At 37.3% G+C, this 13,727-nt stretch overlaps 1 pseudogene across 1 annotated transcript; it reads left to right on the top strand.

Moving 5' to 3' along the window:
* The first annotated feature begins 269 nt into the window (after positions 1-269).
* Positions 270-12,008, top strand: LOC149226039 (monofunctional isopimaradiene synthase, chloroplastic-like; annotated as a pseudogene). Its single transcript, XR_016247711.1, has 15 exons — positions 270-467; positions 548-623; positions 805-874; positions 968-1,224; positions 1,404-1,587; positions 2,129-2,346; positions 2,481-2,601; positions 2,696-2,808; positions 8,601-8,830; positions 9,485-9,597; positions 9,704-9,802; positions 9,959-10,174; positions 11,015-11,153; positions 11,255-11,503; positions 11,610-12,008. The product of XR_016247711.1 is annotated as a monofunctional isopimaradiene synthase, chloroplastic-like (transcript).
* Positions 12,009-13,727: the final 1,719 nt, after the last annotated feature.

The following is a 13,727-nucleotide window of genomic DNA, read 5'->3' as shown; positions in this document are numbered from 1 at the left end:
TAGTGTCTAAATAAAAGGTTTTGAGGTGCTAGTGGCTTCCAAAAACAGACAAATTTAGGCATCTCAATTATGTATGTGGTCTGTGGGAGTTGAGTTGCGTGTAGAGTGGTCCGTCGAGAGTTGAGTTGCGTGCAGAGGAGATCTAGAAATTTTGAAACCGTTTTTCAACCATCCTACCAACCATTGTGATTGGTGGCAGAAATTGGCCTACACAGGATTCGTTATTATAATTATTTATTTATAGCGATTTCCAAGAACTTAACATTTCATATAATAGAGCAGAGTCTCTGCTTCTGGTAAATCTAGTGGCGTGTTTGAGAAAATGGCCATGCCCTCCTCTTTATTGTCATTCCATTTTCCCGTTCCTACGACACTGAATGCACCTCAGCTGAGCAGACAATGCATTCCATGTGTTTTCATCACGCTTAATACCAGAACCAGTGGCACCAAACAGAACCTACGATCTGGTAGGCACAGGCATATAATTTGAAGTTTTATGTGGCGTTAGTTTCAACTCGGCTTCTTATTAATATTTTTGAGTATGCAGGTTCAAGCAAGATCATTGCTTGTGTCGGAGAAAGCACAGCTCCCCTTTCTAATCACTCTAATAATATGACTACTGGTATGCTTATTCTCGTAATAATTTAAACGCTTTCAACATCCTACCAAGTCATTAGTCATTAATTCCGTATATCCTGCCAAACTATTAATTCCGATTTTTACTTTAAGCCATTGATTTCGTTTAATTTTTATTTCTTGTCATCTTTTATTGCATCCGTCGAGATTCGCTTTCTCTGGTATACTTACGAAACGAGAATTCCCTGAGGGAGTTTGGAAGGATGATATTATTGATTCCCTAATGTCATCGAACAAGGTTAGTATTATTATTCACTATGGTTGTTCGTCAATTAATGTTTTCTTTGTAAAATAATACGGTTGACGTTGACCTGTATTCTATTAATTTTAGGGGGCGGCAGCGGCGGCGGACGAGAAGCGTGTGGAGTCATTAATATGTGAGATTAAGGGTATGTTCAAAGGTATGGGCGATGGGGAAACGAATGCCTCTGCGTATGACACTGGTTGGGTAGCCAGGATTCCGGCTGTTGATGGCTCTGACCACCCTCACTTTCCTCAAACGCTCCAGTGGATTCTTCAGGCTGGCTACTCTTGCGTGTGTTATTACTCTCACCCTATGGCGTACTGGCGACACACAAGTGCACAAAGGTAAAAAGTAACTATTTTACCTTTAGATAATGTATTTTGATATAATTATAGCTAAAAACATTTTTGAAAAAATAACTATTTTACTTTACCTATATATTATGGTTATTCTAAATAAATAGAAAATTCCAACTGTTAGCCATATTTATAATTTTTAATAAATCATAAATATCATCTGGCAGGTATTGAATTCTTAAAGAAACAGATTGGAATGATGGAGGACGAAGCCGACGATCAACGGCCAAGTGGATTTGAAATTGTGTTTCCAGCAATGTTGAACGAAGCAAAAAACCTATGGGTGGATTTGCCTTATGAATTGCCATCCATCAAACAAATAATTCAGAAGCGAGAGGCTAAGCTTAAAAGGTTGCTTAATAAACTGATCTGGTTAAGCTTAAATGGTTGCTTAATTAAACTGATCTGATCATGATGCTTTTCTACGCATATTTCTTGATAAAGTTGTTATTTCAGAATTTAGATTTTTGCGATTATTTTTGTATAGAAATTGTTTCTGGATTTATTGAATAAATATTAATTGTATTGATCTTTTGAATTAATACATATGGTTTTCCATTATTTTTGTGTAAAAATTGTTTCGGGATTTATTGTATAAGTATTAATTGTATTAATTTTTTAAACTAATATGTGGTTATCATCCACATTAAAAGAGAAATAGTAAACCACGTATATTTATTGGAAAAGTTAATACAACCCATACTTATATGCAAGAGATAATAAACCACATTTACTAGTTCAAAATATCAATACAACCCCACATATATTGGTTGGAAATGTCAATACAACCCATACTTATGCGATAGATCCAGAAACAATTTCTACACAAAAATTGCCATTTCTCAATGTTACTGTTTACCTAAACTCTCTGTCATGGTGGTGTTTGAATCAGGATTTCTACTTATGTTTTCTGTACCGCTCCAACAATATTGTTGTATTATTTGGAAGGCCTGCAAGAAATAGTAGACTGGCACAAAATCATCAAACTTCAATCCAAGGATGGATCATTCCTCGGCTCGCCAGCATCTACAGCCGCTGTATTCATGCGTACAGGGAACACCAAGTGCTTGGAATTCTTGAACTTCGTTTTAATGAAATTCGGAAACCATGGTACGAACATGAGTACAGCTTGATTTTACGATCAGGGCATTGATTTATTTATTTATTATCATTTTATCTTTTTTTGTGAGAGACAAAAAGAACTAAGTTGAAGATTACTAACCGAGAATTTGTTATTAATGTAGTGCCGGGTCACTATCCGCTTGATCTGATGGAACGTCTGTTGGCCGTTGATACTGTTGAACGTCTAGGGATCGATCGCCATTTCAAAAAGGAGATCAAAAACGCATTGGATTATGTTTACAGGTATCATGTCTTTAAGCTGCATTCTATACGATTCAGGTCCTTATCATTAGGTCGTTAATGGCAGAATTTTCTTGTCTCTGAAATTAATGTGCAGCCCTTGGGACGAAAAAGGCATTGGATGGGCGAGAGAGAATGCTGTCGCTGTCATTGATGTTACGGCCATGGGCCTTCGAATCTTGAGACTACATGGATACAATGTATCCGCAGGTAGGTAAACCAAAGTGCCGATGTATTGGCAGCTATATTATATTTTTTTCATAAAAGAAAAAACGACTTCATGTGTTCATGTATTGGCAGCTATATTATTAGCTGGCAATTGTGCCAACCAATAGCCGAGTACTTGAATTTTTTCAGCCTGATAAACTCATCAACCAACTTTCTCTACCTAGAACCTATGAACTCTGGTTATGTAGGTGTTGATTTCTGTTTTTTCTGGAACAGTGTACGTTTAAAAAAAAAAAATGTTAAATTTGTAATTTCAACAGCGCAGGGCAGTTTTTGTAAAACCACCCCGGTCTCCCCGCACCGCCATTCGCAAATGGCTGTACCAGAAGGAGGGGCCCCGACACAATCAGGAGGCGCCAAACCGCCCCGGACGATAAAGGTCGTTTTGTTTGCGCGACCTTGGCGAGCAAATTGCGTTGGATCGGGTCAGGAGCTCGGATCTGCGCGGACTTTAACGACCGGGCCCGACGAATGAGGTGGCGACACGTGGCACTGAAGTGACGTCACCCGACCCCGCCCGCATCAAAATGAAATTTTTTTTGTGTCATTTTGTGGTTGACCGCCGTGGAGGAAACGACATGGTTTTAATGCTTCTACGTAGAATTAGGTGGTGGCTTTTAATGTGGTAATGGACATACGTCCCATATGTTATTTTTTTTATATATGTTTTTACGTAGAATTTGGTGAGGCCATTTAATATGGTTATGGGCCATATTTTTTTATATATGGCTATGTAAGCCCGTGTGTGGCAATGGTTATGTAGTTTTTCTTTTGTTGTGTATTGTGACTGCGGCAGCGCACAGTGGTGTGGGTTAGTTTTTTTTTGTTTTGTTTGTTTTAAACGCACAGCAGTGCGAGAGCTCATGGATTTGTAATGAACGCACAACAGTGCGAGATATCATTGGAATGAATAGAACGCACCGCAGTGCGAAAATAATTTGAAAACAGGGATGTATTGTATTGCTTGCTCATCGCAAAAGCAAGAGATAGCATGAGATTGGTTTTGTAATACCCACAGCAGTGGAAGACCAGAAGTGAGAGAGAGACAGAGAGACAGAGTCTCTCCAGTGAATCCCTCTCTGCGTAGAGGATGAAAGTTGTAACAGTTTTTGTTTTTTAAGCAATAGAAAATGTTTTATGCTGTGTAATGGACTGTTATGAGTCATTTTGTTTTTAATAGCTTCGTTGTGCAAAGGTCCTGGAAGAAATGGAACAGAGCATTGGCTCTGTGGTATTTTCTTGATTGGTTTTGGTATTTTCCCATTGCAAAAATACCCAACAATGGTATCAGAGCTAGTCCAGGCTCAAAGAAGCTGAAGGAAGGACTCTTGTTGCAGCATTGAAGGCTCTCAAGCAGTGTGAAGCCTCAGCGAAAAGGATTAAGGTATTCCTCAAGCTTTCCTATGTGTTACTATTATAGAAACAGTCAGTGATTTAAAAAAAACACAGTCAAGTATTTGAAGCCTAGATAAGAATGGCAAGGTCAAAGAAGAAAGCCTCCAAGCCTGCTAAAAATGTGTCTCCCTCCTCTACTAAACTAGAAGACAATCCATTAGAATACATTCTATTTGAAGTTCCAAAGTTCGATGGGATCTTTGATGTATGGGAAATAAAAATGAGAGCTTTCTTACAGTTTCAAGGGAGTGAAATCTGGGAATCAGTGATTGATGACAGCAAGATGGATAAAGAATCCATGGAGTATGATGCACAAGCAGCAAAGACTATCTTGGATGGACTCCCTGATTCAGTGAAGAGGAATCTAAGAAAATATACATCAGCAAAGGATATATGGGACAGACTGCATGACCTTCATACAAAGGGAGCACTGACCATGACAATGAGTCAAGAAGAAACTTATGAACCCATCATAGAAGCTGATAATGAAAAGCTTGACCTCATCAAGCTTCAAGTAAGAGAAAGGGATGAAGAGCTCGCCAAGCTCAAGAAGGAGCTTGATCAATGCAAGAGGAAACATCATGAAGAAGTCATATCCATGACAAATCAGCTGAATGAAGAAAAGAAGCAGGCAGATGCCTTGACAAGTCAACTTGAACAAAGACACAAGAGAGCGAATAAGCTTGTAGAAGAGATTGGACAGTACAAGGTAGAGGTCTCCTCCCTTAAGTCCAAACTACAAGAAGCCAAGAAGTAGGCACAAGGAGCTGAAAAGAAAATGAAGAGCGCTCAAGCAAAAGATGAAGAAATCTCCAAAATGAAGACTGATATTATCTCCTTCAAAATAGTAGCAGCTGAAGCTACTCGTAGCAAGGAAGAAACTGAGGGACAACTAGCAAAGAAAAATAATGAATGTGAAAAGTTAGAAGAAGAGATTGTCCTTCTCAGGAAGAAGGTTGAAGGGATGAACAAGATCATGAAGAGCTCTCAAGCTTTGGATGACATGCTTAGCTATCACAGATCTCCATCTGATAAATCAGGACTTGGGTATGTAGGTGAACCCTAAAACAAGCATGAAGATGCTTTAAGCAAAGGAGATGTGAAGAAGCCACAAAGAAGGTGTGATGCTCCTAGTTCCAGCAAAGGCAAGGAGAAAAATGAAGGCAGCAATAGAAGAAATCCTGCTCCAAGCAGAAAACCAGCTCCAAGAAGAAATGTAGCTGATGTCAAAGAGGCAAGAGGCAATGGTTATCATCAAAGAATCTCAAGGCAGCAAGGCTTCAGAAGTGCATCAAGAAAACCTCCATCTCCCAGGTACCAAAGTTCATTTTATGGTTATTGTTATGCTTGCTCAAACTTTGGTCATATGGCAAAAGACTGTAGAGCATTTCATAAAGATAAATGTTGTGGTCTCCGAAAATCTCCAAGAAACAATTTTAGAAGAAATCATGAAATGTTATTCATGAACAATGTTGAATGTTTCAAGTGTCATAACATTGGGCATATGGCACGAGATTGTAACTTGACATGGGCTCTTACACAAGCTAGACCCATGCAAAAGAAGAAAGTTACACAAGTATGGAGAAGGAAGGAAAGGCAATCTGAAAACCCCTTGAACTCCCCAGTGGATCTAAATTTGTTTTGAGAAGAGTCTGCTAAAAGAAGACAAGCACACATTAAAGGGGAGCTTGTAATTTTTTTTGTTGCTGAACTGTCTTAACAGTCACTCTTTGATGAAGACCTTTTATAAGGGAAAAATATGAAGTTAAATCTGCCATAAAAGCAGAGAAGAAAAAGGGGCAGCGCTCAAATGTGAAGTGCAGCAGCGCAATAAGAAAAGTATGCAAAGCATGGAAACCCTCACAGCAGTGGGAAGATAGAACATAAAACAACAGTTTTAAATTTTTTTATGGAGCACATGCATTGAAATGCATAGCAATGGAATGTAGTTTTCCTTTATGTAATGTTTTTTTTGTATGTAATGCAACATGCACAGAAATGCCTAAAGAAAAACAGGGACAACATATTTTTAATGCATAATGGTGAATGATAATGTGTGGCAGCAGAAAAATGAAAGGAACTGCACAGCAGTACATTGTGTAAAAAATTGAATGAAGACTAAGATTGTGTGAAGCAAGGGTGTAAAAAGAAAAGGCAGCAGTTCATGTTAATTTTTTTTGTTGTGTGGAGAATGCAGCGCAAAACAGTGTGAGGATGATTTCTCTCTATGTGCAAGTAATGGAGAGTAAAGAGTTAGTGTATGGGCACACAGCAGTATGATGAAACAAAAGGCAGCCACAGTGCAAATTGCAGAGGCAATGCAGCAGCAAATAAAAACCCAGGGATGACAGAGTCTATGGTTATGGGTATGGACAACAGTGAATATAAAAAATGTAGCAGCAAGAAGTTATGGACAGCAGCATGATGGCAAGAAGGAGAAGCACACAACAATGCAAATAAGAAAATGCAGCAGCATGAAGTTTTGTTGAAGAAATGAAAGGTAATGGACAGAAGCACATGTAAAAGAAAATTTTGTTTACAGCAGTAAATGTAAGTGTAATGAATGTGTTGTTCATTGAATTGAAATGCAATATATGCAACAGCAGTGAATGTAAGAAATATTTACACACAGCAGTGTAAATTTGTAAGGTGGGACAGAGTAATTGTTCCAGAAAAGACAGAGTATTCTGTCTTTGAAGAATGCACAGCAATGCAGAGTTTGCAAAGAAATGTAAGTGAAGTGCAGCAACACAACAGCAAGTGTAGACACAGCAGTGTGGGGTAGACACAGTAAAGAAGTTGGCACAACAGTGCAGCAGAGAATATGCATCAGCATAAGAGAACATTGTAATGAGTTTGCACACACAGCAGTGCAATGATTGTTTGTTTTGGAACTACATTTGAAGCAGTCATTTGGTGAATCCCTCTGTTGAGAGGAAGATGCTCTTTAGCATTGTTTGGTAAATCCCTCTGTTAAGATGAAGATGTTTTTTTATAACAGGTGAATCCCTCTGTCACGAGGAAGGTGCTCTTCAGCACTTTGTAATGGTGAATCCCTCTGTCATGAGGAAGGTGCTCTTAAGCATAGTTTCAGGTTAATCCCTCCATTAAGAGAAAGACAACTTTGTTTGTTTGTGAACTGCATCAGAAGCAGTTGGTGAATCCCTCTATGTGAGGATGATATCTTTGTAACAACAGTACTAAGGAATCCCTCTATGTGAGGAAGTGCTTGGGTATGTCCTAATGCCCAGCAGTTGAAATTAAAGGGGAATGTTAAATTTGTAATTTCAACAGCGCAGGGCAGTTTTTGTAAAACCGCCCGGTCTCCCCGCACCGCCATTCGCAAATGGCTGTACCAGCAGGAGGGGCCCCGACACAATCAGGAGGCGCCACGCGTCCATTGTACAACAGCCAAACCGCCTGCTCCCCGGACGATAAAGGTCGTTTTGTTTGCGCGACCTTGGCAAGCGAATTGCGTTGGATCGGGTCAGGAGCTCGGATCTGCGCGGACTTTAACGACCGGGCCCGACGAATGAGGTGGCGACACGTGGCACTGAAGTGACGTCAGCCGACCCCGCCCGCGTCAAAATGAAATTTTTTTTGTGTCGTTTTGTGGTTGACCGCCGTGGAGGAAACGACATGGTTTTAATGCTTCTACGTAGAATTAGGTGGCGGCTTTTAATGTGGTAATGGGCATACGTCCCATATGTTATTTTTTATATATGTTTTTACGTAGAATTTGGTGAGGCCATTTAATATGGTTATGGGCCATATTTTTTTATATGTTTTTATATATGGCTATGTAAGCCCGTGTGTGGCAATGGTTATGTAGTTTTTCTTTTGTTGTGTATTGTGACTGCGGCAGCGCACAGTGGTGTGGGTTAGTTTTTTTTTGTTTTGTTTGTTTTAAACGCACAGCAGTGCGAGAGCTCATGGATTTGTAATGAACGCACAGCAGTGCGAGATATCATTGGAATGAATAGAACGCACCGCAGTGCGAAAAGAATTTGAAAACAGGGATGTATTGTATTGCTTGCTCATCGCAAAAGCAAGAGATAGCATGAGATTGGTTTTGTAATACCCACAGCAGTGGAAGACCAGAAGTGAGAGAGAGACAGAGTCTCTCCAGTGAATCCCTCTCTGCGTAGAGGATGAAAGTTGTAACAGTTTTTGTTTTTTAAGCAATAGAAAATGTTTTATGCTGTGTAATGGACTGTTATGAGTCATTTTGTTTTTAATAGCTTCGCTGTGCAAAGGTCCTGGAAGAAATGGAACAGAGCATTGGCTCTGTGGTATTTGCTTGATTGGTTTTGGTATTTTCCCATTGCAAAAATACCCAACAAAAAACAAAAAAACTCATCAACTAACTTTTCTGGCAGATGTCTTAAAAACTTTTAGAGACCAGAATGGGGAGTTCTTTCGCTTCTCGGGTCAAACGGAGAGAGGAGTAACACACATGTTAAATGTCAATCGTTGCTCACATGTTTCAATGCCGGGAGAAACGGTCATGGAAGAAGCAAAACTCTGTACCGAAAGGTACCTGCGGAACGCTCTGGAAAATGTGGACGCATTAGACAAATGGGGTCTGAAAGAGAACATTCGGGGAGAGGTATATAATATAATATTTCCGGATCTTTAAACATCTCTATGTCTTGTTGCCACCTAAAAAATTCCCGATTAATTAAGCCCAGTTTTCAAATTTGCTTCCGAAAGTTATGGAAATTCTGGTCTATTTTTTGTGAATTCAAGTTATAGGTCTTGAATTTCAAGATTTTGTAAATACAAGTTACACTACGAAGCACTTGGGCGTTTATCCAGAGTGGTGGCTGCTTATTGCCTCCCCACCTGGGTTTGACCCTGCTTATTGTGTTCTATTTAGTATTGTGTTCTATTTAGCTTCACTGCTCCGCAGCATATTGTAACAATCATGCTTTTCTATATATGTAGATTGCGAATTCAATCTCGCTAAATAGTGTAAATGTTGAATTTCGGGTTAATACAGCTTCTTCTCTAGGGACTCACCCCCTCATTTTAAAAAAAATTACACTTTGAAATTTCAAAATTTTGACTACCTAATACTGAATTTACTTTTACCACTGTTCAAATTTTGATTCAATCATTCTTATTGCTAATTTATTTTATTTTATTAAGGAATTCCGACCATTTTTAACAATCCCGACCAATTTGAAAACTGGGTAAACTATGGCAATTAATTGATGATCGTATAAAAATATTCTATTTACTTTGGCAATTTTATTTCCAGGTGGAGTACGCGCTCAAATATCCATGGCATAGGAGTCTGCCAAGACTGGAGGCTAGAAGCTACATTGAACATTACGGGCCAAACGATGTATGGCTTGGGAAAACCATGTATACGTAAGATACAAACCCTGTAATATTTGTAACATTCGCTTCGTCTATAGTGCCGTTTTTTAACATGCTAATGTCAAGTATTTTAATAATGTATTATTGATGGGTGCAGTATGCCATACATTAACAACGGAAAATATTTGGAACTGGCCAAACTGGACTTCAATAATGTGCAGTCCATACAGCAAAAGGAGATTCTCGAGCTTCGAAGGTGTTGCTTCCTATTTTTTAAGTCCAATGTTCCAATTCATATTCGTTTTTTTCTTATAAATTCAATGTTTCGACTTTTTTCATATTCGTTTTTTTCTTATAAATTCAATGTTCCAATTCATATTCGTTTTTTAAGTGTGTCTCGAATTGTTCAAAGGTGGTGGAAATCATCGGGGTTTGCAGAGCTCAATTTCACCCGCGACCGTGTGGCTGAAATATATTTCTCAATAGCATCTACTATGTTTGAACCAGAGCTCGCTACGTGTAGAGCCATTTTTACCAAAACTACCGTCTGTCTGGTCATTTTAGACGACCTATATGACACGCATGCGTCTTTAGAAAACATCAAGCTGTTCAACGAAGCATTTAAAAGGTATAGACCTTGTATATTTAATCTCTTTCTTTTTTATATATATTTAATAGATCAAAAGCCTAATTAGTTTTTTTTAAGGATAGAAAGGTAAAAGAGGAAAGACAAAATTTCACACACAAACAATAATACAGAGTTTTGGTTTTTCTATTAATCATACAAAATTTGATTTGATTATAATGAATTGGCAAGTGTGGTTTATCTTTAAGATAAGATGAAGAACCAGATCATGGCAGCAAATTAAATAGAAAGACCCATCATTCAAACGGCTAGAAAGAAACAGCTACCATGATGGATCTCTCTATTTAATTTGCTGCCATGATCTGGTTCTTCATCTGACGATGAACCACACTTACTGGTCCTAAATGCTAAAGGCTTAGACAAATAAATTTTGATGTGATTATCAACAAAAACATTTATGATAAATCTATTATAGATCACAGCAGCCTCAATTCTATAATGAACTCATTATGAGATATTTATCTTTTTTTATTTAACTTATTATAAAAAACCCATTATAAGGTATTTATGCTCTTTTTTTATTTATTATAATGAACCGGGTATTTATCATTTTTCAATTAGTGACTAAGTCAAAATAATTTAAGATTCAAACATACACCATATTTTACTTTTTTCAATAAAAACTAAACTCTAACTAACTTATACTGGACTCATACAAGATTCTAGCTAAAGCTCTTGCACTTAAAATGACCAGAGTAAGTCACACATTATTCTATGCTTGACTCACTTAACTAACCCTCTAAATTTCGATAACTCTGGATGCAATAATTACTAATTATTAACTATATATACATGCACATTCCTGACTCTTTGTTGTTTTAGATGGGATCTGTCTCTGTTAGACCGAATGCAAGAGCACATGAAAATATGCTTCCTTGCTCTGTACAATCTGGTTAATGAAATAGCGCAAGAAGGGCGCGAGAGACAGGGTCATGACGTGCTCGGTTACATTAGAAATTTAGTATGTATAATATAATTAAACTTACAAGTTTGATATTATTAATGGAGTTTTCCATTTTCCACGAAAGTATAGATAAGTTGATTATATATGAACTTATGCAGTGGGAGCTCGTGCTTGAAGCTTACACGAACGAAGCAGAATGGTCGGAAGCTGAATTTGTGCCGTCGTTCCATGAATACATAGCGACCGCTAGTATCTCTGTATCAGGGCCGACTCTCATTCTGATTTGTGTTCTTTTCACTGGAGAGCTTCTTACAGATCACATACTCTCCCAAATAGATTATCGATCCAAATTTGCATATCTCATAGGTTTGATAGGGCGTTTGCTGAATGATACCAAAACTTACCAGGTAGTGCACTCAACCTCTTATAATCCATCTTTTCTTCTTAAGCAGAAGCACTTGCAATTTATTTATTTATCTGGACGGTCACTAATTTTACTATTGATTAATGCAGGCGGAGAGAGGTCAAGGCGAGGTGGTTTCTGCCATTCAGTGTTACATGAAGGAGCATCCAGAAATATCAGAGGAAGAAGCTCTCGAATATGTTTATACTCTCCTGGAAAATGCCATCGCAGATTTTAAGTACGAATATCTCAAAACAAAACAGTACGTGCCAAACAATTGCAGGAGACTGTTTTTTGATCATGTAAGATTAATGCAGCTGTTTTACAAGGAACGAGACGGTTTCACACATTCGCATGATATGGAAATTAAAGAGCGCGTTCAAAAGGTCCTCTTCGAACCGGTTGCCTAGAATTCAATAAACTATTGTACACCACCTGCAGGGTGCCTAGAATTCAATAAACTATTATACACCACCTGCCCGCTGCAGAATAAACGGCTAGCGCCAATGCAAAGTCGCCAAGTTAGATGTGTTATTGAATTTGACTAGTTTATAAAGATATTGATTAATTTATAAAGATTTTTCTACATTAAACTGAATTTTTGAAAAATGGAAATTAATTTTTAAGAGCAATACTTAATTTATTTTTATATTTTGTTTGCTTTTTTAAATATCAATCAGTTTGTACAAATTTTGAAAATTTCCAATACAATCATGTTATAGAGATTTTGAAAATTTCCCTGTTCTCCCACACAATCAGGTTATACAAATTTTGAAATACAAACAAGGTATACAAATTTTGAAAATTTTCCAATTCTCCAATTTTTTTTAATGCACAAATATATTCATCCCATATAATCATTACATATAAGATAAAAATTCCTTTTGATAATTGTGAAGTTATACATCTCAAACTTAAATTTTTGTATTTTAAATTTATATAATTTTTAGCAAAATTACCCTCGTTTAATATTTTTTTAATGAAAGAAGAAATCATCTCACATGTAAATCAATTCAATGTCAAAATGAAAGAAGAAATCATCTCACATGTAAATCAACTCAATGTCAAATTCTCCCAACGCCTTCATCATAAATGGACAACGGAGGACATGCTTCCATGTTCTATAGGATGAAAGAGAAGTTTGAAAAAAAAAAATGTGGTGAATGCAAGTATTTATATAATAATTTAGGGCATATTTGATGACTTCCCAACACATCAATACACCACGACATTACTCACTTCATGAAGTCTTTTTGAAGTTTGTAGCTTATGGAATTCTTTGAAGTATGATTGTAGGGAGAATCCTTTGAGTAGTAACTTGAAAATAATCAAACAGTGGATAAGCCACCACAAAGCCAGATTACAATTGACTAGCATGACTCTTACTAAGAGGATACAATATTTTTGTTGCCATGTCACTCAATCACAATGGGCTATTCAACTGAAAAAAAATCCACAACTACTAATGCTCATATTTTTCATCATATTAGTCAACAACCATGTCCCACTGCTTCAATGAATGCCAAAAAAGTGACAACAATACTTTGCAACTGCTAAGCTTGTCAAAGTGTGCACGTTGAAAGGGAAAATTTAGTTATAGTCCAAGAAGTGATGCATCAATAATGCGCAAAAGGAGTTGGAAGAACAATTATTGAGATGCCAAAATCTATTGAAATGTTGGATGTGATTATTGTGAGGTTTTTTCTTTAAAAGAAAACTCTCATAAATAGCATGATATGTGGAAAGATGAAGCGTGTGTGTGGATTAGCTCATTCCGTGGAGATTTCTTCTCATAACAATGTAGTTTACTCATGGAGGTTTTTTAGTTACCCTTTTCATTGAACTTAACAGTCTCATCCCATGAACCCTCGAGAGTTCTCTCAGAATGAAAGGAGTTTTTTTCATAGAAGGGTTGATCATATTTTTGGCAATGGTTGAGAACCACTTTTTATATTGATTAATACGAGACTTGTATAATGTATCTTGTACAACTAATTTATGATTTCAAAGTTAATCTAGTGTGTTACGAAAATATGCAATTGACTCCACAATTCAAAGTCATGCACAAAGAAGAATGTCCCAAGACCTACCAAAAGTGTTTAGGAGAAATATGATGTAGCAAAATCAAGCTATAAGGTCATAGTGCATACACAATTTGGAAGCAAACTTGAATTCATCATCTTCACTAGAAATCCAAGCATCCACACATGGTCATGCCAAGTTTCAAT

Source organism: Pinus tabuliformis, chromosome J (genome assembly GCF_031772625.1).
Source record: "Pinus tabuliformis cultivar Carrire ecotype Pingquan chromosome J, CPIR1, whole genome shotgun sequence".
NCBI classification, from domain to species: Eukaryota; Viridiplantae; Streptophyta; class Pinopsida; order Pinales; family Pinaceae; genus Pinus; species Pinus tabuliformis.
This window is presented reverse-complemented; position numbering and strand designations above follow the sequence as displayed.